This window comes from Balaenoptera borealis (genome assembly GCF_965194805.1).
Source record: "Balaenoptera borealis genome assembly, chromosome: 6".
Lineage (NCBI taxonomy): Eukaryota > Metazoa > Chordata > Mammalia > Artiodactyla > Balaenopteridae > Balaenoptera > Balaenoptera borealis.
The window spans coordinates 20,095,914-20,118,250 of record NC_138863.1 but is presented as its reverse complement, the minus strand read 5'-3'; the positions used below and the strand labels follow the sequence as shown (position 1 = coordinate 20,118,250).

At 39.7% G+C, this 22,337-nt stretch overlaps 1 long non-coding RNA gene across 1 annotated transcript in view; it reads left to right on the top strand.

Annotated features, from left to right (window-relative positions):
• The window catches only part of LOC309631371, a 107,675-nt gene that overhangs the window by 35,087 nt on the left and 50,251 nt on the right, over positions 1 to 22,337 (top strand). The window contains exon 5 of the long non-coding RNA XR_014246220.1: positions 622 to 667. This is a non-coding gene — a long non-coding RNA (uncharacterized lncRNA). The remainder of the gene's footprint in view (positions 1 to 621; positions 668 to 22,337) is intronic.

Genomic DNA, 22,337 nt, shown 5'->3' with positions numbered 1-22,337 from the left:
AGTGGGAAGAGGGGAATATAAATATTATCTTCCCTCATTTCTCTCATGGAAATCATGCGAGTTAAAGTTCTCTAACTTGCTGGGGTAAAGAGAGGAAGGGGAAGAGGATGGTTGTTGAACAGAAGAACTATAGAAGAAAGAGAGAAAGGAAGAATAAGAGTAATGGCATTTAAGTTCTACCCAGAGAAAGCATGCATATATGAACATATGTGTGTGAGACACACACACACACACACACACACACGTGTTCTAAGGCAAACCTAACAGGGAGAAGATTCTCAATGTTAGCACAGAACTTTCATCTATGGTTAACCTCCTAGTGACCTGAGTTACACAAGACCCTTGGGACAAGGGGGGCTTTGCTCCTTCAGGAAAAGACATGATCTCATTCTGTGTCAGGACCCTGGAGGCTCTTTGACGTCAGAACTGCTCGCCCCTCCTCCCAGTGCCCTTGGGCTGATGCCTGCTCCCGGATACCCTCGGAAGTCCCATCCTTCACAGAGACATTTTTACTGCTCTTGTCTTCCCACAATGTACCCCTCTTCCATACCTGAGGAAATCTAAATGAGGTGAATGACAAGGTTCCCTTGTAGAAAAATGAAATCCGCTTTGTCCCCCCAGGTTCAGGAGCCTGGAGCGATTGAGACAGTGTGGGTGGAACAAAGAGGTAAGGAACACCAGGGTCTTCAACCAGTCTCATGGGTGACCAGAAGGTCGCTGGTGACCCCACGCCCACATAGGAAAAAGGAAAGAACCTTGTCTCTGGTTACTCTTCACCAGCTGGTGTTGGTGCAGTGTTGCTGGATCCCAGTTTTCTCTGTAAAGCAGCTCAACCAAGTCTGTTTACCAAACTACAGAAATGTTGGAAGGAATGAGATCCTATTGAGAAGATGTTCTGGGAACTTAGAACAAAAGGGTTTGAAAATGTGAACAATATGGGAAGTTCATATGGGGCAAAAAGACTCCTTGCTTTCCCCTCTAACAAAAACTACTCCACCCTGCAAAGCTTCTCTTTTCCTATTGCTGACACCAATAGATATGCCCCGAGAGACTCTGGCTCTTCAAATTTTTGTTTCCTTCCTTAACACTGCCTGCTCACCAAATCCTTTGGATTCACCTCTGAAATGCATCTCCTACATATGCTTTTACTTAGCAGCTAAAAGCCTCAGTTTCCACACTTGAAAATAAGAACAATAATAGCACCTACTTCATCATGTTGTTGTAATGAAATGTGATCATGTAAATAGAACCCTTGGCACAATAGTTAGCACATAGTAAGCACTCAGTAAATCTGAGCTATATTATTACTTCTATTATTATCTGCATTGCCAGTCACCTCTCCCAGCTCTCACTGCCTCAAGCCAGGATTCTTTCAATATACTCCTACTAAAGTCTCTGCTTGCAATCTCTCTTCTCTTCTGCAAATTAAGCCTGCACACTCCTGACACGTTAGTATTCCTCAAACACAATTTTTGCTATATTATCCCTTTATCCCAAAGTTTCCACTGATTGCCTATTACATTGAGTCAAGATTTTTCAGACTAGTATCCAAGGGTTTCCTTTCCCAATGCTATAATCTAATATAGAACATAGACTACAGCCTGGTTAGTACGTCTCTAGCCTCACCTTAGCCTAGGCAGTTCATGTGGCCTTTTCTCTCCCCCTAATCACCTTTTCTTAGTACTGAGACATATCCTGCCTTGTTCCTTTCTCCATCCCAAATGCACTTTACCTAGCCCAGCTGCAGTCCCAGAACCTCAACCCTCTTTGCTCCCAAGAATGATCAGTGGGGTATAACAGTATAGATAGAACAGGATATTGCCCTGGTCAGAGCAACGGGATTTTATAAATATAGCAGGTGGGGTCCTGAGAGGATGTGTGTGAATGATCCCATTCTTTATTCTTGGATGCTGATTAGGTCATCCTGATTCAATTTCACCTTTGTTTCTTTTCTCTTATCTGCATTAGTGAAATTCTAGTCCTTGAATTTAAATCAGTTTAGTATGAGAAAAATTCACCAGATTTCAAATGGGGGATGTGAAATGAAAATCTTTGTGGGTTTTTTCCTTCTTATGAAGATTTCTTGGTTTGATCAGGGGAGAAAATGGCCAAATATAGGAGAGAAGTACAAATCCATGAGAAAGTTCCCTAACTCTTAGTGAGGAAATATCCCAGTAGTTTCTATAATTTGGGGTCAGTTATGAGAAAGGGAAATCTTGAGACACAGGAAGAATCATTCCAATCTTCTTTTGTTGTCAGGTAGGACTTTGGTTATACATTTGTAAAGAATCTAGGGATAAAGAAAGTTAGGTTCTGTTTTTCACTCCATCATCAAGATGTACTTATTGAATAGTTGCCTACAATATAATTTATGTCACTGATAGCTTGAGTTTCTCCCTTTTCCCCTTTATCTTGGTTTCTTCACCTGAAAAAAAATGAAAGAAATAATCTCTAGAGTGGCACCTTAATAATACATACCTAAAGTGAATAGATATTCACTGTGTGTAGCAAATTGAGTGAAGATGGACTTGAATATACACAGAATAGAATGATGGATCTCTAACAAACAATACACAGGTATCATAAACTATCACCTGGGGATACTTAGATTCAACATAAGAAATCATATCCCATCCCTATCATTGTCTCTGTAGGGCTTGAAACACAGAATAGCTTTGCACCTACCTAGTGGATTCCAGCCATAGAGGCAGGAGATGGAAGCAATGATTTCTCCAGGTCCCTTTCAGCGTTGATGTTCAATGACTATCTGATCCCAAAGGAATGATCTATCTGCAGCAGAACATTTTTTACTGCCTTTTTCCTCTCTCCTCCCCCTTTCTCCACCCGCACCCAATTTTTATCCCTAAGGGATAGAGGCTATGATAGAAGATAATAACTCAAGATGATGCAACGCATTTGTTTTGGCCTCCACTTGGGTCTGTGTCTGTTATTAGAGGGTGTGCTAAGTCTGGCCTTCCCACTGGCTTAGTCCCAGGTTCAGGACCCACTCTACCAAGGCCACGACTCACCTCTGAGTTAAGAGGTCTTCTTGGAATCATGGGCTGTGCTTAGGTACCTAAGCCCTTGGGGTAGTGGTGGCTCTCCAGGGCACCCACCCAGCAACTGAAGGGTTGTGGGCTCAATGCATCCATTCTTCTTTATGTCTGCATGTGACATTTCCAGATCCCTGTGTTTCTCTGTCTTCCTACTGCTGTGCAAGTTTGTGTACATTTCTGGTCATGGGAAAAAAACTCAATTACATGAAACTGTTTCAATTAAATACAATAAATACTTACTTTATGTGAATATTGCACTTTGGGGTAGGGGTAGAGTTTGTGACCAGATACAGAAACAACCACTCAAAAAATTTTGTAGCAAATTGTCTATTTTAGAGAAAATTAAAAATGCAGAAAAGCAAAAACAATAACAACTATAATTCCATTCCCAGAGATACATATTACTAATATTTTGAGTATATTATTTCTACCCATAGACACATTTTAAAATAACATAAGTGTAGGATCAAACACTTTTTGATAATCTGCTTTTTATTACTGTTTTCCTTTTTAACAATATGGAGTAGGTAAATATTAAACATCTGTAGTTCTAAACTTAGATATATTAGCACCTTGTTTTAGAACTGTACTGTCCAATAATGTAATTAATAGCCATATGTGGCCTTCTAAATATAAATTAAGTAAATTTAAAAATTTAACCCTTCAGTCATTCTAGCCATATTTCAAGTGTTCAATAGCCACATGTGGCTAGTGACCAAAGCACAGATATAGAACATTTCCATCACCGTAGAAAATGTTATTGCAGTGTTGTTCTGAAAGATACATTTTCACAAAAACCATCTTGAAGGCAGAAGACCCTAAGAGCATCTGTATACCATATTTCCACCTAATTTATAATCACTGTTGGAGAAGAAACTACTATATCTAATCTTTAAATCCACATTTCATTATTTATTCTCCTTTTTCTAGATTATGTCCACCCACTCATTGATGATACACCAACCTATATCCCCTACATTTTAAGCATATGAAAAGAAAGTTGAAAAATCATACAAGAGATTACTGAGCCCCAGTTTGTAGAATGCTTTTGTGGGTGGTCTCTGTGACTAAGGAGAAAGGACTCTAGCCAGAGTTCTTTACTTTTTGAAAAGAGAAGGGAAATTCTTGGTGATTGACCGAGGTTGGGGTGAGGGGCAAGAAATGAATAAGCTGCCTCTTCTCTACAGTTTCCTACTGTGTTGGCTGCCATAACTTGGAAAGCAGCTATGGTTTGTTGACCCTGGTCAAGATTAAATCTTTGCTGATATAGGTGGTGTGGAAGGACAAACATCTGGACCGGTAATCAGGAGGTCAGAATTTAATTTTTGCCTTTATCTTGACCCAGTCTTCCCCATCTCATGGCCACAAGTTTTTCCTCTGAAAAATACAGAATCCGTATATTTATAAAATTCCCTCTTATGTTCACTCTTTCATTTGATACTCACCACAGCCCTGTGAGTTGAACCCATACTTTGGGGGTATGTCTTAAACTGCAGAGAAGCAACCTTTCAGGTGGTCAACTGATTGTTTAGTCTACCCAATGCCAAAATCAAAACAAAGGGTCAGAAAGATTTTTCAACACCCTCCCTCATATTTCTTTACTGAATCAACCAGTGGTTTGGTGGAATTGACTGAACCAACTTTTTGGTCTTCAACATAGACACAAAACCACCCGAGGCCACCTGTGCATACACACATAAGACATGGTTGTAAAGTTGTTTCCAGGTGGTGGAGACAGCAGCCATGTATGTAAGATGCAAAACTTCCTGAGAATCAGAACCAAGAAGCTTCCTTGTGTGCCCTTGGGTCATGCCCCACTCCAATCACTGGTGTCCTTATCTGGACACAGAGGGGGGTGGTCTAAATCTATTGCTTTCAAACTTTGCTCCTTGGATCTTTCCTCAGAGGTGACAAAGGAGGAAGGTGTGGAGACTGCCCCTCCTGCTCCACCAGAACAGCTCCATTTTTACAATATTTGCCTTTCTTTCAGGCTTTTGTAAGAATTCTGTTGAACAAGAGTTCCCTATCTTAAAAAAAATGTTTGCAAACAACTAGTTTGGATCATTTTTGAAGCTTCTTTCAACCCTAATCATTTATGATCCAATGTTTCAAAATGCTGTAATGGTTGATGTGGTGGAGAATTTTTAACATAGCATCCACATTTAGATCTTTTACAATGAGTTTATATGGGGAGTCATGCGTTACTGGGCAAGGGGCAAGGAGTTAAGTTCTAAAGACAAGGTTCAGGCAAAAACTGAATTTAGTTAAAATTAGCCTTGAATTTCTTTAAATCACTCTTTTTGGTAATACCTTTATAAGGACACAATTCACACACCATACAATTCACCATTTAAAGTGTATAATTCAATGGTTTTTAGTATATTCACAGAGTAATGAAATAGTCATAACAATCAATTTTAGAATATTTTCCTCTCAAAAATAAACTCTATACTCATGAGCAGTCACCCCTCGATTTCCCCCAAACACACCCCAGCCTTAGGCTACCACTAATCCATTTTTTTTCTCTATAGATTGACCTATTCTGGACATTTCATATAAATGGAATCATACAATATGTGGTCTTTTGTGAATGGCTTCTTTCACTCAGCATAATGGTCTTCAAGGTTCATCTATGTTATGTTATGTATCAGAACTTCATTTCTTTTTACAGTTGAATAATTCCATTGTATGAATATACTATATTTTGTGTATCTATTTATCAGTTGATGGACTCCTTAAGTCATTCTTAAATCACCAGAATCTGGGCCCATGGATGTTCAAAAGTCAAAAATTAAGTAATTTTGTTTTCTTTTGTATTTAGAGAGCCATTCTGCCTCCTTACGCACCACCCCCCCTCCGCCTTCTCCAGGGAAATGGAGGCTGGATTCTAATTCGAAAAGGAAAATAAGTTAACATATTTATTTTATTTTTTATTGTCTAGCACTTAGGGTTGAATTTGGATATGCTAAGTAGGTGTGTGTGTGTGTGTGTGTGTGTGTGTGTGTGTGTTCATGAGAATGAACCCCATTCTATCAATGCTGGTCAAACTCTGGTGTGCATCAGAATCACCTGAAGAACCCATTAAAACACTGATTCCCATGCCCCACCCCCAGACATTCTGATTCAGTAGGTGCAGTGTAGGACCTGAGGATCTGCATTTCTGTCAAGTGATGTTGCTGCTGCCTGTCTAAGGGTCACACTTTGGTACCACTGCACTATATCACTTTTATAATCAGAAAAATAATATACAGACATACTTCAGAAATATTGCTGATTCAGTTCCAGAACACCGCAATAAAGCAAATATTGCAATAAAGTGAGTCACATGAATTTTTTGGTTTCTCAGTGCATATAAAAGTTATATTTACACTGTACTGTAGTCTAGTAAGTATGCAATAGCATTATGCCTGAAAAATAGTTACATACCTTAAATAAAACATACTTTATGCTAAAAAGAATGCTAACCATCATCTGGGCCTTCAATGAGTCATAAGCTTTTTGTTGCTGGAGAGTCTTGCCTGGATGTTGATGGCAGTTGACTGATCAGGCTGGTTGCTGCTGAAGGCTGGGCTGGCTGTGGCCATTTCTTAAAATAAGACAACAATGAAGTTCGCCACATGCATTGACTCTTCCTTTCATGTAAGGTTTCTCTGTAGCAGACGATGCTGTTTGATAGCATTTTATCCACAGCAGAACTTCTTTCAAAATTGAAGTCAATCTTCTCGAGCCCTCCTGCTGCTTTACCAACTAAGTTTATGTGATATTCTAAATCCTTTGTTGTCATTTGAATAAACTTCACAACATCTTCACCAGGAGTAGATTCTCTCTCAAGAAACCACTTTCTTTGCTCATCCATAAGAAGCCACTCCTCATCTGTTAAAGTTTTATCATGAGATTGCAGCAATTTAGTCACATCTTTCAGGCTCCACTACTAATTCTAGTTCTCTTTCTATTTCTACCACATCTGCAGTTACTGATGTTTTGAACCCCTCAAAGTTGTTCACAAAGGTTGTAATCAACTTCAAAACTCCTGTTAGTACTGATATTTTGACCTCTTCCCATAAATCATGAATGTTCTTCATGGAATCTAGAATGGTGAATCCTGTCCAGAAGATTTCAATTTACTTTGCCCAGATCCAACAGAGGAATCACTAACTATGGCAGCTACAGCCTTATAAAATGTGTTTCTTAATAATAAAACTTGAAAGTTGAAATTACTCCTTGATCCATGGGCTGCAGAATGGATGTTCTGTTAGCAGGTATGAAAACAACATGAATCTCATTGCACATGTCTATCAAAACTCTTGGGTGACCAGGTGAATTGTCAATGAGCAGTAATATTTTAAAAGGAATCTTTTTTTTTTTTTTCCTGAGCAGTAGATCTCAACAGTGGGCTTAATATATTCCATAAATCATGTTGTAAACAGATGTGCTGTCATCCAGGCTTTGTTGTTCCATTTACAGAGCACAAGCAGAGTAGATTTAGCATAATTCTGAAGGACCCTAAGATTTTCAGAATGGTAAATGAGCACTGGCTTCAACTTCAAGTCACAAGCTGCATTAGTCCCTAACAAGAGGGTCAGCCTGTCCTTTGAAACTTTTAAGCCAGGCATTGACTTTTCCTCTGTAGCTATGAAAGTTGTAGATGGCATCTTCTTTCAATAGAAGGTTGTTTCCCCTACATTGAAAATTTGCTGTTCAGTGTAGCCACCTTCATTCATTATTGTAGCTCGATCTTCTGGATAACTTGCTGCAGCTTCTACATCAGCGCTTGATGATTCACCTTGCAATTTTGTGTTATGAAGATGGTTTCTTAAACCTCATGAACCAACCTCTGCTAGCTTCAGACCTTTCGTCCACAGCTTCCTCACTACTCTCAGCCTTCCTAGAATGGAAGAGAGTTAGGGCCTTGTTCTGGATCAGGATTTGGCTTAAGAGAATGTTGTGGCTGGTTTCATTTTCTATCCAGAGCACTAAAACTTTCTCCATATCAGCAATAAGACGGGTTCGCTTTTTTTTAATCATTTGTGTGTTCACTGGAGTACTGCTTTTAATTTCCTTCAAGAACTTTTCCTCTGCATTCACAACTTGGCTAACTGTTTGGAATAAGAGGCCTAGCTTTTGGCCTATCTCGACATAATCATTTCTGGCTTTTGATTTAAAGTGAGAGATGTGCAATTCTTCCTTTCAGTTGAACACTTAGAGGCCACTGTAAGGTTATTAACTGGGATAATTTCAATATCAGGGAATAGAGGCCCAAGGAGAGGGAGAGAGATGGGGGGATCAGTTGGTTGGTGGAGCAGTCAGAGCACACAAAGCATTTATCCAATAAGTTCACCGTCTTATATTGGTACAGTTTGTGGTGCCCCAAAACAATTATAATAGTAATACCAAAGGTCACTGATCACAGATCACCATAACAAATATAATAATGAAAATTTGAAATATTGGGAGAATTACCAAAATGTGACACACAAACATGAAGTGAACAAAGGCTGTAGAAATACGTCGCTGATAGACTTGTTCAATGCAGGGTTACCACAAACTTTCAACTAGTGAAAAATACAATTATCTGGGAAGTGCAATAAAGTGAAGCACAGTGAAAAAAGTTATGCCTGTTGGTGGATGTTTCCTGCACTGTACCAGATTACTCTTTTACCCTAACAATGAACATGCAGAAGAAACTTCTACAATCTATTATAACCACAGAAACCCTGTTTGTGAGCTGCTACTATTGGGTTGGCCAAAAAGATCGTTCAAGCTTTTCAGTAACACCTTATGGAAAACCCTAAAGAACTTTTTGACCAACTCAATAGATACCAGGCACTGTGCTAAGGTCTTTACCCAAATTCTTCCAGGAAATCCTCACTGTCCACATATAAGGAAAGTACTATTAACATTCCCATGGCAGATGGAGAAACTAAAGCATGAAGTGGTTAAGCAACAGGCTTAAGGTAACTCAGGGTTGCCTCTGGCAGAACTGGGATTCTAAGCCAGGCAGCTGGACTCCTACATTAAAAGAGGTAAAGTCAGTTCTAAAGAGTTAATATTTAACCATAGAACTTCTATTCACTTTAGGAGACTTCAACTGAGGACCTACTATATGCTAAGTGCTGAGATTTCTACTCCTAGAGAGCTAACGTAGAAAATAATTTCAAAGAAATTATCTTACTTGATCACATATTTTTATATACTATCCTTTTTATGGGCGTTTTGTCTGATCTTTGCAAGTCCATTACAAATGCCTTGAGGGCAAGGATACGACCGCTTGCCTTATCCCCTTTTCTCTGTCCACCATTATATCTGGCAAAGTTTTGAGCTCATTCATTCATTTTTTTAAAAGATCAACTTTAGTTTTTAAAGGTTTTAGGCTTACAGCAACATTGAGTAGAACATACTGAGAGTTCCCACATATTCCCTACCCCCTGCCCTCACACACACAAATTTCGCCACCATCAACATCCCTCACTAGGGTGGAATGTTTGTTACAATTGATCACCCCTATATTGACACATCATTATCAACCAAATCTATAGTTTAAATTACATATTAGTGTTGCATATTCTAGAAATTTGGACTAATGTATAATGACATGCATCCACCATTACAATATCATGCAGAATAGTTCATTGCTCTAAAAATCCTCTGTGCTCCACCTGTTCATTCCTCTCTATGCTCTTCCCCACTGGCAACCACTGTCTCCATAGTTTTGCTTTTTCCATAATGTCATATAGTTGAAATTATACAGTATGTTTTATTTTCAGATTGACTTCTTTCACTTAGTAATATGTAGTTATGTTTCCTCCATGTCTTCTCATGGCTTGATAGCTCATTTATTTTTATTTATTTATTTTTTTTCCACTGTAACAGCTCCTTTACTTTGCAGTGAAAATTGATTTGTATATTCTTTGCCTCTGAGTCCTTGTGGAATTTTTTTTTTTTTTTTTAAATTCAGACAGAAAGACACAAAAATTATAGCTCATTTATTTTTACCACTGAATAATATTCCACATCTGAATGTTCCACAGTTTATCCATTTACCTGCTGAAGGACATCTTGGTTCCTTCTAAGTTTTGGAGATCATAAATAAAGCCGCTATAATCATCCATATGCAAATTTTTGTGTGGATATAAGTTTTGACCTTTTTTGGGTAAATAAGGAGTATGATTGCTGGAGTGTATGGTAAGAGTGTGTTTAGTTTTGTAAGATTCTGCCAAATTGTCTACAAAAGTGGCTGTACCATTTTGCATTCCTACCAACAAGAAATGAGGGTTTCTGCTGCTCCACATCCTCACCAGCATTTGGTGTTGTCAGTGTTCAGGAGTTTGGCCATTCTAATAAGTGTGGAGTGGTATCTCTCTCTCTCTGTCTTTTTTTTTTTTTTAATTTTTAATTCCCTAATGACATACTATGTTGAAAATCCTTTTATATGCTTATCTGCCATCTACATATCTTCTTTGGTGAGTTGTTTGTTCAGGTTTTTGCCCAATTTTAATCTGGTTGTTCATTTTATTATTGTTGAGCTTTAAGAGTTCTTTGTATATTTTGGATAAAAGTCCTCTATCAGATATTCTTTTGCAAATATTTTCTCCCAGCATGTGGTTTTTCTCTAATTTCTTGACAGTGTTTTGCACATAGCAAACATTTTTGATTTTAATGAAGTCCAGTTTATCAATTATTTCTTTCATGGACCATGCCTGTGGTGTTATATCTAAAAAGTCACCACCTTGGGCTTCCCTGATGGTACAGTGGTTAAGAATCTGCCTGCCAACGCTGGGGACATGGGTTTGAACCTTGGTCCAGGAAGATCCCACATGCCATGGAGCAACTAAGCCTGTGAGCCACAACTACTGAGCCCGCATGCCACAACTACTGAAGCCCGCTCGATTGGAACCCATGCCCTGCAACAAGAGAAGCCACCGCATTGAGAAGCCCAAGCACCGCAGCGAAGAGTAGCCCCCTCTCGCCACAACTAGAAAAAGCCCGCGCACAGCAACGAAGACCTAATGCAGTCAAAAATAAATAAATAAAATAAATAATTTTTTAAAAAATATTAAAAAAAAAAAGTCACCACTTTACCCAAGGTCATCTAGATTTTTCTCCTATGTTGTATTCTAAGAGTTTCACAGTTTTGCATTTTATGTTTAGGTCTGTGGCCCATTTTGAGTTAATTTTTATGAAGAGTGTAAGGTTTGTGTCCACATTCTTTTTTGTTTGTTTGTTTGTTTGTTTTGCATGTAGATGTCTAGGTTTTCCAGCACCATTTGTTGAAAAGACTATCTTTGTTCCATCGTATTGCCTTTGCTCTTTTGTCAAAGATCAGTTGACTATATTTATGTGGGTCTGTTTCTGGGATGTCTATTCCATTCCATTGATCTATTTGTCTGTTCTTTCCCCAATACCATACTGTCTTGATTACTACAGCTTGAGAGTAAGTCTTGAATTTGGGTAGTGTCAGTCCTCCAACTTTGTTCTTCTCCTTCAATATTGTCTTGCCTATTCTGTGTCTTTTACTTCTCCATATAAACTTCAGAATCAATTTGTCAATATCCACATAATTTACTCATTTTCTAGCAAGTGTCCACAAGCCCCAGTGAGTTACAAAGTCATGGAACATAAAGATAAAGCTGGATGTTGCCTGCCCTCAAGACCCCTAAGTCTAGGTGTTTTTGAAGTATTGTTGACTAACTCTTTACTTGGAAATCTCCTTTCTTTACCATGCTTCAACAAACAACTCTTGAAGTCTTGTCCCATGCTCTCAGTGCCTTTTAACTGAAGGCTGTAAACTTCAGTGCATACAGGGGACAGTGCATACAGGGGACCATGAAAAGGAACAAAGCCAGCTACATGTAATTCAGAAAGAAGTAGAATTCAGGCCACAGCAAGCTGGGGAGCACATACTGAAAGAGACATTTGCTTTTGGGAAGGGCAGACCCTGCTCTGCCTCATCTTCTGGTTTTCAAAAGATACCAGAAATCCAGAATTTGATGTGAATTCCTCCAATTATTAATTGTTAGAAACAAAGTAAAGTTAAATTTTTCTTTTGGCATTTCACCATTTCCTTTATTTTTAAAAATTAATTAATTAATTTTTTTACAATAGGTCTTTTATTGGTTATTTTAAATATAGCAGTGTGTACATGTAATAGCTGTTCAACCCTACCTATGAGCCACCAGTTTGCCACCTCTATTATAGCTCCCCAAATCCCTCCAACCTGTTTCTTTTTTTTTGTTAACATCTTTATTGGAGTATAATTGCTTTACAATGTTGTGTTAGTTTCTGCTGTATAACAAAGTAAATCAGCTATATGTATACATGTATCCCCATATCTCCTCCCTCTTGCGTCTCCCTCCCACCCTCCCTATCCCACCCCTCTAGGTGGTCACAAAGCACCGAGTTGATCTCCCTGTGCTATGTGGTTGCTTCCCACTAGCTATCTATTTTACATTTGGTAGTGTATATATGTCCATGTCACTCTCTCACTTCAACCTGTTTCTTAGCAAGTCCTGAACTAGTAGGTTTTTGCCTTTCTAGTGTTTCTCACCTAATCCTTTATACAAATATTTTTTGCATCTAAAGCTTCAATTCCTTTCTCCTTTCTCACATCTCTCTATCCCTGCCTTCAGACAGAACAATAATGACTTTTTTGTCCTAACAAATGAGCATTTCAAGTTAGGTTTCCCTCCTTCTCCCCCGTGACCCCTCTGGTTTTCTTTTCGGTTTTGTGTTCTTCTATTGAATGACCAAAATTATATCCTAAGATGGGGGAAAAAAATCTAGTGAGTCAGCTCACAGACTGGCCATAAATCTAAAATGCTTATCACTGTTTTAAGTCAATAGTCAGTTTAATTTTATAGACTGATGAGGACCAACTCTGCTGTAGGAGAAATTTTGGCTCCCAATTTTTCTCAAGGCTTTTAGTTGAGGTTCAGGAAAATAGGATCAGCTAAGGGAATGGTTTTCCAGAACTCATTTAAAACACATTCTTAACTCTTAGCACTTGCTCTTACCTGGGCTGCATAAAAAATTTCCTGCACAAAGGAAATAAAAGTACGGTTTATCATCACCTTCATAATTATTAAAGACTAACATGTACTGAATGCTTCCATGTAGCAGTTATTATACTAAGATACTTTATTCTCATTTATTCCTCACAATAAACAATGGAGTCTTTACCCCATTATTAGTCCCATTTTTAACAGCTATACCCCTGTTTCCAGTTTTGATGCTCACAGAAGCATAGGAAAATTAAATTCAAGTTTAAAAGACTTTGAGAGTTTATGTTATCCATCTCCTAACCTCCAGGCAGGATGGAATCCTACTCATTACAGAACTGTGAGGGAAAAAAAACTATTTAAAAGTAATTTAAAAGATTTTTAATGACTCCTCAGCCTCTTTCAGTTACTCATTTTGGTATATAACAATCATTACTACCAGCAATTCTTTTATTTGAATTTCACCTGGAATTTTGCTCTTTTCTAATTGAGATTTTAAACTAGGTTATTTACTTGTCCTGGGACCCTCCTTTTACAGTGCACAGACTTCTCTCTGAAATCCCCAGAGTATCATTTGAAATGAGAAATAGTATGTGTCTGTACATGTGTGTGTATAATTCAGAGATAAATAAACACAAAATCAAAATAAAATATTTGCCTAATGTCTATTTAAGCCAGTAGTGTTATTCAGGGCTGCGGTCAGAATCTTGGTATTTATTTGCCATTATCACATATTGTACATCAACCATGAACTAAGTAGTTGTGATAAACAATGCCAGGGGCTCTTTTCTGTGAACGGGATAGAAAGCTTAGCATGTCAATCCCTAAAATTCCTGTCTTCACACAGCCCTTGACTAAACTACGTGTCTTATATCCTCCTCTTTGATGGGCTTTTTAATTGTTCTTGGACATGAACAGCAGTCATAAACTATAAAGTGCTATTCATGTATTGATTAGTCATTAATTTATCATTGTATTCATCTAAGAAACTATGTTTAGATCAGAAACTATTTTCTCGTCACTTCAAAGATCCATAAAACAGTTGGAGATCACTTCAAAGATCACTAAAACAAAGATCCATAAAACAAAGCTGATGATAGTGACATGTACTTGTCTAAGTTTCCACACCCAGAAAATGAGGGAAGAGAGTGTATATGTATGTTTGTGTGCATCTGTGTGTGAGTGGTAGGACCATCAGGTTTGTATGGGGTTGGGGCTGATTTACAGCCTCTGATTTTTTCTCTCCTATACCCTCTCCCTTGATGCCCATCTATCTCTACTCATCATGCAAATGGTTTTGGGTAGTGATGTCAAGGACCCCCAAAACAGGCTATTCAATAACCTGGACAATGTTGTAAGGAGAACTGATTACTGAAAACTTGCAACTGTCTCTCTGGTTTCTTGAGAAAAGACCGAAGACTGTGAGTCCCAAAGAACAATGGTATAATGAGGGATTCAAGAATCCTGAAGCAAAGGGAAAATGCTGAGAGAGAGAGAAAAGGACGGCCCAGGCAAGACACACTATTCCAGTAGCCAGAAAACCCGAACTAAGAGCTGGTGTTTCCTGTTGGGCCAGGCCTAGCATCAGATCTCAGGGAACTCAGCCAGGGGAGTCAGTCTTACATAGGAAGAACAACAGAGTGGAACCAGGAGGACAGTGTGGACTTACTCTTCTCCCTGCAGCATGGAGGTTCTAAGCCAGAGAGATGTTTGTTAGGTTGGATCAAGCTTAAGAGAGAGCCTTATCTTCTGAAAGGTGGATGCAGGTGCAGACTTATCCTCTGTCTGAATGATGTTGTTTGTCTGCGTGGGGTTACATAGGGGTGCAGAGTTATTTTCATTCCACTTTTTCTTCTCTTAACTACCCAACCCTGGGTCTCTGACATTTTCTTTCCACTCAAGCTTATTTCTAGAAATTTCATTCCTTATTTGCTAACTTAAACAGATTTAATTTCGGCCTGAAACTTAAAAGAAACCCTCTTCCTTTGATTCTTTGTTCAGATTCTTTATTACAAAGACATAATAGAGAGACACCATCAAACGCTGTCTGCTGAGTCACCACTAATATGTCCCCTGGGCACAAGTTGTTCTCTATTTTCAGGTCCCCAGAACCTAAAAGATGTCATTGAACCCCTCATCCCCTCCTCCAGGAATCCCTGCACCACTTATTTCTTAAGGGAGTGGCGATTTTCTTTATTTTTATTTAACAGACATTTCTATAACACCTGTTATATGCCAGGAGCTGTTTTGAAGTACAAGTATTAACTCGTTTAATTCTCACTGCAACCTAATGAGGTTGGTACTATTATTATCCTCATTTTACAGATGAAGAAACTGAGTCATGGAGAGGTGACCTGACTTGCCCCAGTTGTGCAGCTCATAGTGGTGAAATTGGAATTCCAGCCCAGGGATCCTGGCTCCAAGTCCTTCACTCTTAACCATCACTTCATGCCAAATCTCAGTCCTGCTGATATTCACCTCTTGTACTTGTTTCTTGAATTATTTGGTACTACATTTTCTTACTTATGTGGGGGGATTATATAATGGGACCCCCCCCCTTATTTATTCAAATAAAGCCTCTGGTGTTCAGTTTCCCCTTGGTTCTACTTGTCTTGTGTTGAAACTACCTTGACTGTGTTTTTAGCTCAATCCTTTATGCTTAGAGTCGCAGGGTTGCTGGGGGCTCTGAGGGCCCCGCATGACTGTTTTACAGGGGTTGAGGATGGATATGACCAAACCTGGCACCTTCTTCTGGGCTAAAACTGCACAAGGAAAGAAGAGAAACGGCTCAGTTGTCAAGGGTGCTCAGTTAACCCACATAGTTTAGATTCTTAGAATCTGGTATCATCTGTGCCACCCATGATGATTCACTTCCAGGCAGTCCCTGCCTTCTTATGGGCTGGAGCTTGGTCTTGACAGCAAGGAATTTCAGCATGAATGGATGTCACCAGCTCCTTATACAGTCACAAAACCACCTCTGTTGGTTTCAAAGCCATGAAGCACTCATACTGCACTCCTTCCTGCCTGTGAAGCTACCATGGCCTCCCCAACACCCAAAGGAAGAGAGGGGGATTGGGAGGGGAGTGCAGGGAAGGGGAAGGGGGGAGAGGAGGAAAGGAAATCCTTTTCATTAAGCCCCAAATAGGCCATCAACCTCTGGACTGCTCTTTCTGATTCCCCTCCAATATGTATTCTACATATTGTACTGTAAAGCTCCCTTCTAACCTCAGAATTCTGCTGCTTAAGACCCTCTGTGACTTCTGATTGCCTCAAGTTCAAGTCCAAAGTCCCAAGCATGGGGGACAAAGTTCTTGATAATCTGGTCCCTAATTTTTCCTTCTGTTTGCCTCTCAACCCTTTCCATATTCCCATATTCTCTTTCCACTCCCTTCCTCTCCCTTTCCCTCCCCTTTCCTCCTCTCCTCTCCCCTCTCTTCTTCTCCCCTCTCCTTTCCTTTTGTAGCTCTACCCCAGCCCATCTCCCCTCTGCCCTTCTCCCCTTACCCTCAATTCACATTAGACTAATTATAATTCTCTAAAACAACTATCCTCCCTCTTGCCTCCTGATCCTCTCTGTGCCTGGAATTCCTTCTCCTATTCCCTTAATCTATTGATTAGCTCCTCCTTAATCTCTAGGACACCACCAAGCTTTCTGCCAGGGAGACTATTCCCTGACTCTCCCACTCCCTTATGACTCATGTTAACCCCCGTAATGTAACATTGCACCTCATGGTATTTTATTCTCCAGCCTCAATGTTCTTCCCTCCTGCTTCTCAAAGGAAGGGATGGCATCCTTGTCATGTTATGTCTGCAAAACACAGTGCCTGGTACATGGAAGATGCTAGCAAATATTAGTTGAACAGATGACATCAATAGTACATAGCTGCATAAGCTGGTGCCCATCCCAGGCAAGGGTCTCAGTCTACTTTCCTCATGTTACAGATTAGGAGTCAGGCCCAGAAAGAGGTCAGGTCATTTGAACAGAGCATGAAGCTATTCATATTTACAGCTGGGACTAGAGCCCAGACCACTGGGCTATGAGCTTCTTGATGATGATGAAGAGAAACACATCTTATTCATCTTGTGACTCCAGTGCAGAGCATCAAGTCTAGAAAGTAGTAGATGCCTAATCAATGAATAAATAAGTACAATGACACCAAGTTCTTTCCACTGCCTAGGGCAACGTGGAACAGCAACTTAGCAGTATTACATTTGGTTTGATCATGCTCGACAACTAACCTGAACAATTAGAGCTCTATGATTCAGATTAGCGTGCAAGTTACCTGCTGTCAAGATTTACCCGTCACGCTGACAATTGTCAAATTGCTTGGACTTTGTGCAGTATTGACATAAACTGCATTTACTTCCTGCATTCATGCATTACAATAGCTAATTTGGCATCACATACAGACATGGCCCAGATATACTGTTACCACCATTCCAACACTAAGAGGTTGCTGCTATTTTTAAACTTCCCCTGGAAAGTAGATGATATGATTCCCTTGCTTATCCATTCTGATGTCACTCAAACCTCCAGGGAGGAAAGTTCCTCCTTACATCCTGCTAAAATTGCTTCCACCTTGTATTTGGAATGTTTCTCCCTACAGGTCAGATGACAGCTGATAGGAAAGGCTTCTGCTCCAGTGTCTGTCAGTGTTCCTGGCTGCGTAGACAGCACAGATAAGAGAAAGTTGCTAACACAGACTGCAGCATGTATGCAGAGACTAGTTTGCATTGCCACCAGGGCAGCGTTCAACAGGCTTGCAGAGGAGTTGCATAAAGGGGTCATCTTGTTGATTTTTTTAGTACAAACTTCAAAAAGTGACCATAAAGGAGTCAGAGTTTAAAATTTTAGCTTTCCACTTAAGGAACTTGCTCCAAGTTCATATACTTATTACCTTCTTTGGACCTTTTTTTCCCATCTGTAAAATAAACCTGATAATAATATAACTATCTTAGGTGTATGTTGAATATAATTCATATAACACACTTCATATAATGCCTAGCACATGGTGGACAGTAAATATTACAAACATACACACACACACACACACACACACACACACACACACACACACACACACACCTCCCAGGGCTGTGAGCAGTCATTCTAATGGGTAAATCAACATCTGTGCTATGTCTTTTTATTTGGGGACTCACATTTGAAAATATTGTTTTTTTCTGTTCATATCTTCTTAATCCCTCTATTAATTATTCACAGCCCTTGGACATGCTCTGAGGATGATGGCCCAATATCTTCCAGTTTCCCCAGGGCCTTCCAAAGCATATTTTATGTTCCTGGCCATAGCTTGTATTTTAGCAGACTATCCCAAATGTGCACCCTGAATTTGGTGAAAATCAGTCCAGTTGTTTTATTTTGACATGAAAATAGAGGTAGTAGAAGGAGGGGGAGAGGGGGAGAGAGAGAGAGAATTTCATTTATGTATATGGAAGACAGCAAAAGGACGGTGGATAACCCACCTGCCTTTTCCTGCTCCTCACCAAAAGCACAGATGTAAGGCAGAGATCTGAACTTGGGAGCATGGGAGGCCCAGGCATCAGACAAAAGCCATTCTCAAATTAATGGAGCATTTTAGCAAGTATTTCAGTGAAGAAAACTTTATATAGAAGTCAACTGAAAACAATCTTGGTACTCTAATGAGCACCGAGCAATCACATCAGCAAAGACTGAGAAGCTAGGGTCCCCATGGAAGAAAGTCAAGTCCTAGAGTCCACTGCAGGGGACAGGAGAGCTATGATTGTGACAGAGAAGGTTCCTCTGTAGCAGGATCTGGAAGTAGAGAAATCCCTCCTGATCTTTGCAGTGAATTCCCTTGGACCCTGATCGAGGGTCTTCATCAGATCCTGGGTAAAGAGTTGCTGGAGAATGGCTACCAGATCTCCAGAGACTGGAAGTCACATACTTTTATACTTCATGCTGAAATAATTGTCAATGGTTTTCATTCCATGTTTGAAATACATAGCTGATGAATACTCTTGTCAACTTCAATAACTTTTGAGTAGAACAGCCTCTCTAGCTTTGTTCAGTCCAAGAACCCATTTAAATAAAGATTTTCTACCCAGAACAAGAAAAATCAAGGTTAACAGCATCCTTTAATCTGTTCAGCATCTTGTCTTAACAAAACTTTTTTTCTATCATAATCGTCTCTTGGATTTCTAAGTGAAGACAATGATGGACTTGCCACTTGCCGCATAAAAATAATAATAAAAAAACCCAATATAAGGTAGCATTGCATGGGTTCTACCTCTCTAACTAGACTTTGATGTCTTTACTAATAGGATGTTTACAGCTTCTAACCTCTAACTAGGACTTCTTTGGCTTCGTGGTGGATGCAGAGGAGCTGGAAGAGGTGATGGGAAATGCATGGGTCTCTCCCTCCCTAGGGACATTGCAGAATAGGCTTTCCTCTGCAGTCTCTGGAATGCTTAGTCACAGGCCCACCTGACCCCTAGATACAATGACTGATGGGGGCATTTCAGCATTGGCAAACTCACTCAAGTGTTCAGCAGCCTCCTGAGCTGTGTGGAGCACATAGTTCAGGGGTCTCTGGGTGGGTACTTAGAAAAGTTCTCCGACTTGCTTGTTTCCCATAATTCTCCCCATCAGAGAACCGTGCTGACACAAAGGAGAAGTTGTCTCTGTGGGTCCAACTGTTTGCTGCAGCTGGGTGGCTTTGAATCTTCCTGCCTCTTTCCAGGGATATGGTTCAGACTAGAGGAGTAGCTTTGACAAGATGGGGAAGAGATGGGAGAGGAGGCTGACTCTTTAGAGCAGGGAAATCTGGCAAAAATATTGGATGCATTAGGACACACGTAGCGGACTTGGCCCACAAATCTGCCCTAGTTTCAGTGTTGCCAAAGATGCTTGGTGAAGTAATTAAAACATAGGTTTTCTAACAACTCAGACTTTTCCAAAATTCCTTTACGCTCAGAGCTCCATTTTGTCCATGAATCAGCCTAGGACTGCAATAATCTCATGTAATAGATGAAGACATGGATTTCAGAGAAGTTAAGTGTCTTCTTCAAGATCACACAGTGAGTTATCAGGGACTTACTGTGAGGGAGTCTCTCAGTGATATATTCATGTCTTTTAATTTTTTTATCCCAGTACCTAACACAGAGCCAGGCTAACAGAAGTGTGTTGAATAAATGAGGCTGGGCTGGAAGCCAGACTTCTCTCCATGATTAGAGTTGCCAGATTAGGCAGGTAAAAACACAGGAGTCCCAGCTAAAGTTGAATTTTAGATAAACAAAAAATACATTTTTAGTATAAGTATGTGCCATATATTTCATTATGAAAATCTCTTCTCTCTCTTTCTCTCTCTCACTCTCTCATAATTTGTTCAGTGCCCCCTTTATTTTAATAGGATACATTTCAATGTATTCCCATTTGAAATCTTTGTTGTCAACAACTAAAATTCAGTAAAAACTCCAAATGCTGATATTTTGGCTTTCTACACATTGAATACTTTTTTTTTTTAAGAGGGGGTTGGGGTGCCCCAGAATAGGGGGGTAATTTTTTTTTTTTTTTTTTTTTGGCTGTGTTGGGGCTTCATTCCTGTGCGAGGGCTTTCTCTAGTTGCGGCAAGCGGGGGCCACTCTTCATCGCGGTGCGCGGGCCTCTCACTATCATGGCCTCTCTTGTTGCGGAGCACAAGCTCCAGATGTGCAGGCTCAGTAGTTGTTGCTCACGGGCCTAGTTGCTCCGTGGCATGTGGTATCTTCCCAGACCAGGGCTCGAACCCGTGTCCCCTGCATTGGCAGGCAGATTCTCAACCACTGCGCCACCAGGGAAGCCCCAACACATTGAATACTTTAATAAAACACTTTCGATATATTTTGAGTCAAAGACAAACAAAATTAAGAGAGCTCGCTCACAAAACACCTAAAGGCCCTTAAGTTGATTTACTAAGTAATTCCCTAACAGATTAAATATTTCTAAAGTTTGACTTATGAGGAATAGCAAAGAGTAAACGCATGTTCTGCCACGTTAAACTATTGTTTTGTATTAAATGTCAGCTTTGTCACAAAAATTTGTAGTGAAATTTTTCTGTGTATATATTAAAATATTTCTAAACATTTCCACTACAGCTGTTAAGTTTAATAAACTTTTTATTTTAGAATAATTTTAGATTTATGGAAAAGTTGCAAAGATAGTACAGACAGTTCTCCTATACCCCTCACTCAGTTTGTCTCAATGTTAATATCTTACATAATTGTGGTACATTTGTTACATATGAAACCAACATTACTATTAACTGAACTCTATACATTATTAAGATTTTACTAGTTTCTTCTACTAATGTCCTTCTTCTATGCCAGGAACCCAGCCAGAATACTGCATTACATTTTGTTATATCTCTTCATCTCTGATCTATGCCAATTTCTCTGTCTTCCCTTCAGAGTTTTAGGACCAGTTACTTTGTAGAATGTCCCTCAATTTGAGTTTGTCTGATGTATTTCTCATGATTAACCTGGGGTTATGGGTTTTGGGGAGGAAGACCACAGAGATGAAGTGCCCTTCGCATCACATCATACAAGGACACATGCTATCAACATGACATCACTGGTGAGGTTAACCTTGATAGCTTGATTAACTTAGTCTTTGCCAGGGGCCTCTGCTCTAAAGGTATCTTTTCTCCCTTTCCATAGTCCACGTAATCATATATTAAAATGTGTTTCACACACACTATACATGACCACAAAGGAAGATGGAAGTCCATAACAGAATTCAAGCAAACCCTTATGCCTTATTTTAAGGCAACTATTAATGATGACACTATATTGGAAGATGAAAAATCCAAAGCAAATGTTAAAACAGGATAAGACCCTAGGACAGACAGTAAGCATAACAGGAACTGTCCCAGGCAAACTGGAACATATGGCCAACTTACTTTAAAAGTCTGTCTGCCACTGTATAGGCCTCTTGGAATCCAAGGTTTTGGTAAGACTCACAGCAATTATCTCCTTTAGGATGCTGAGAACCTCTGCTAAAGTTCATACGCTGGTAGAATTTCTCTCTCAACTCTCCAGCAGCTGGCACCTTGTACAGTTAATCTGCCATACTGGGCTCCTGAGAGGAGCCACACAGGGGATTCTCCAGCAAAATGCTTCCCCATCTGACCAGTATTCTGTCCCAAACCATGTGAGCTGGGCTGGACAGCATGGACATTTTGAAAATGTCCCTCTTATTCTCTTTCATTCTTTTCCCTTAGGACAGGGTCTGCCATAGACCTTAAACTGTTATGCTTTTGTCCCTTTCCAT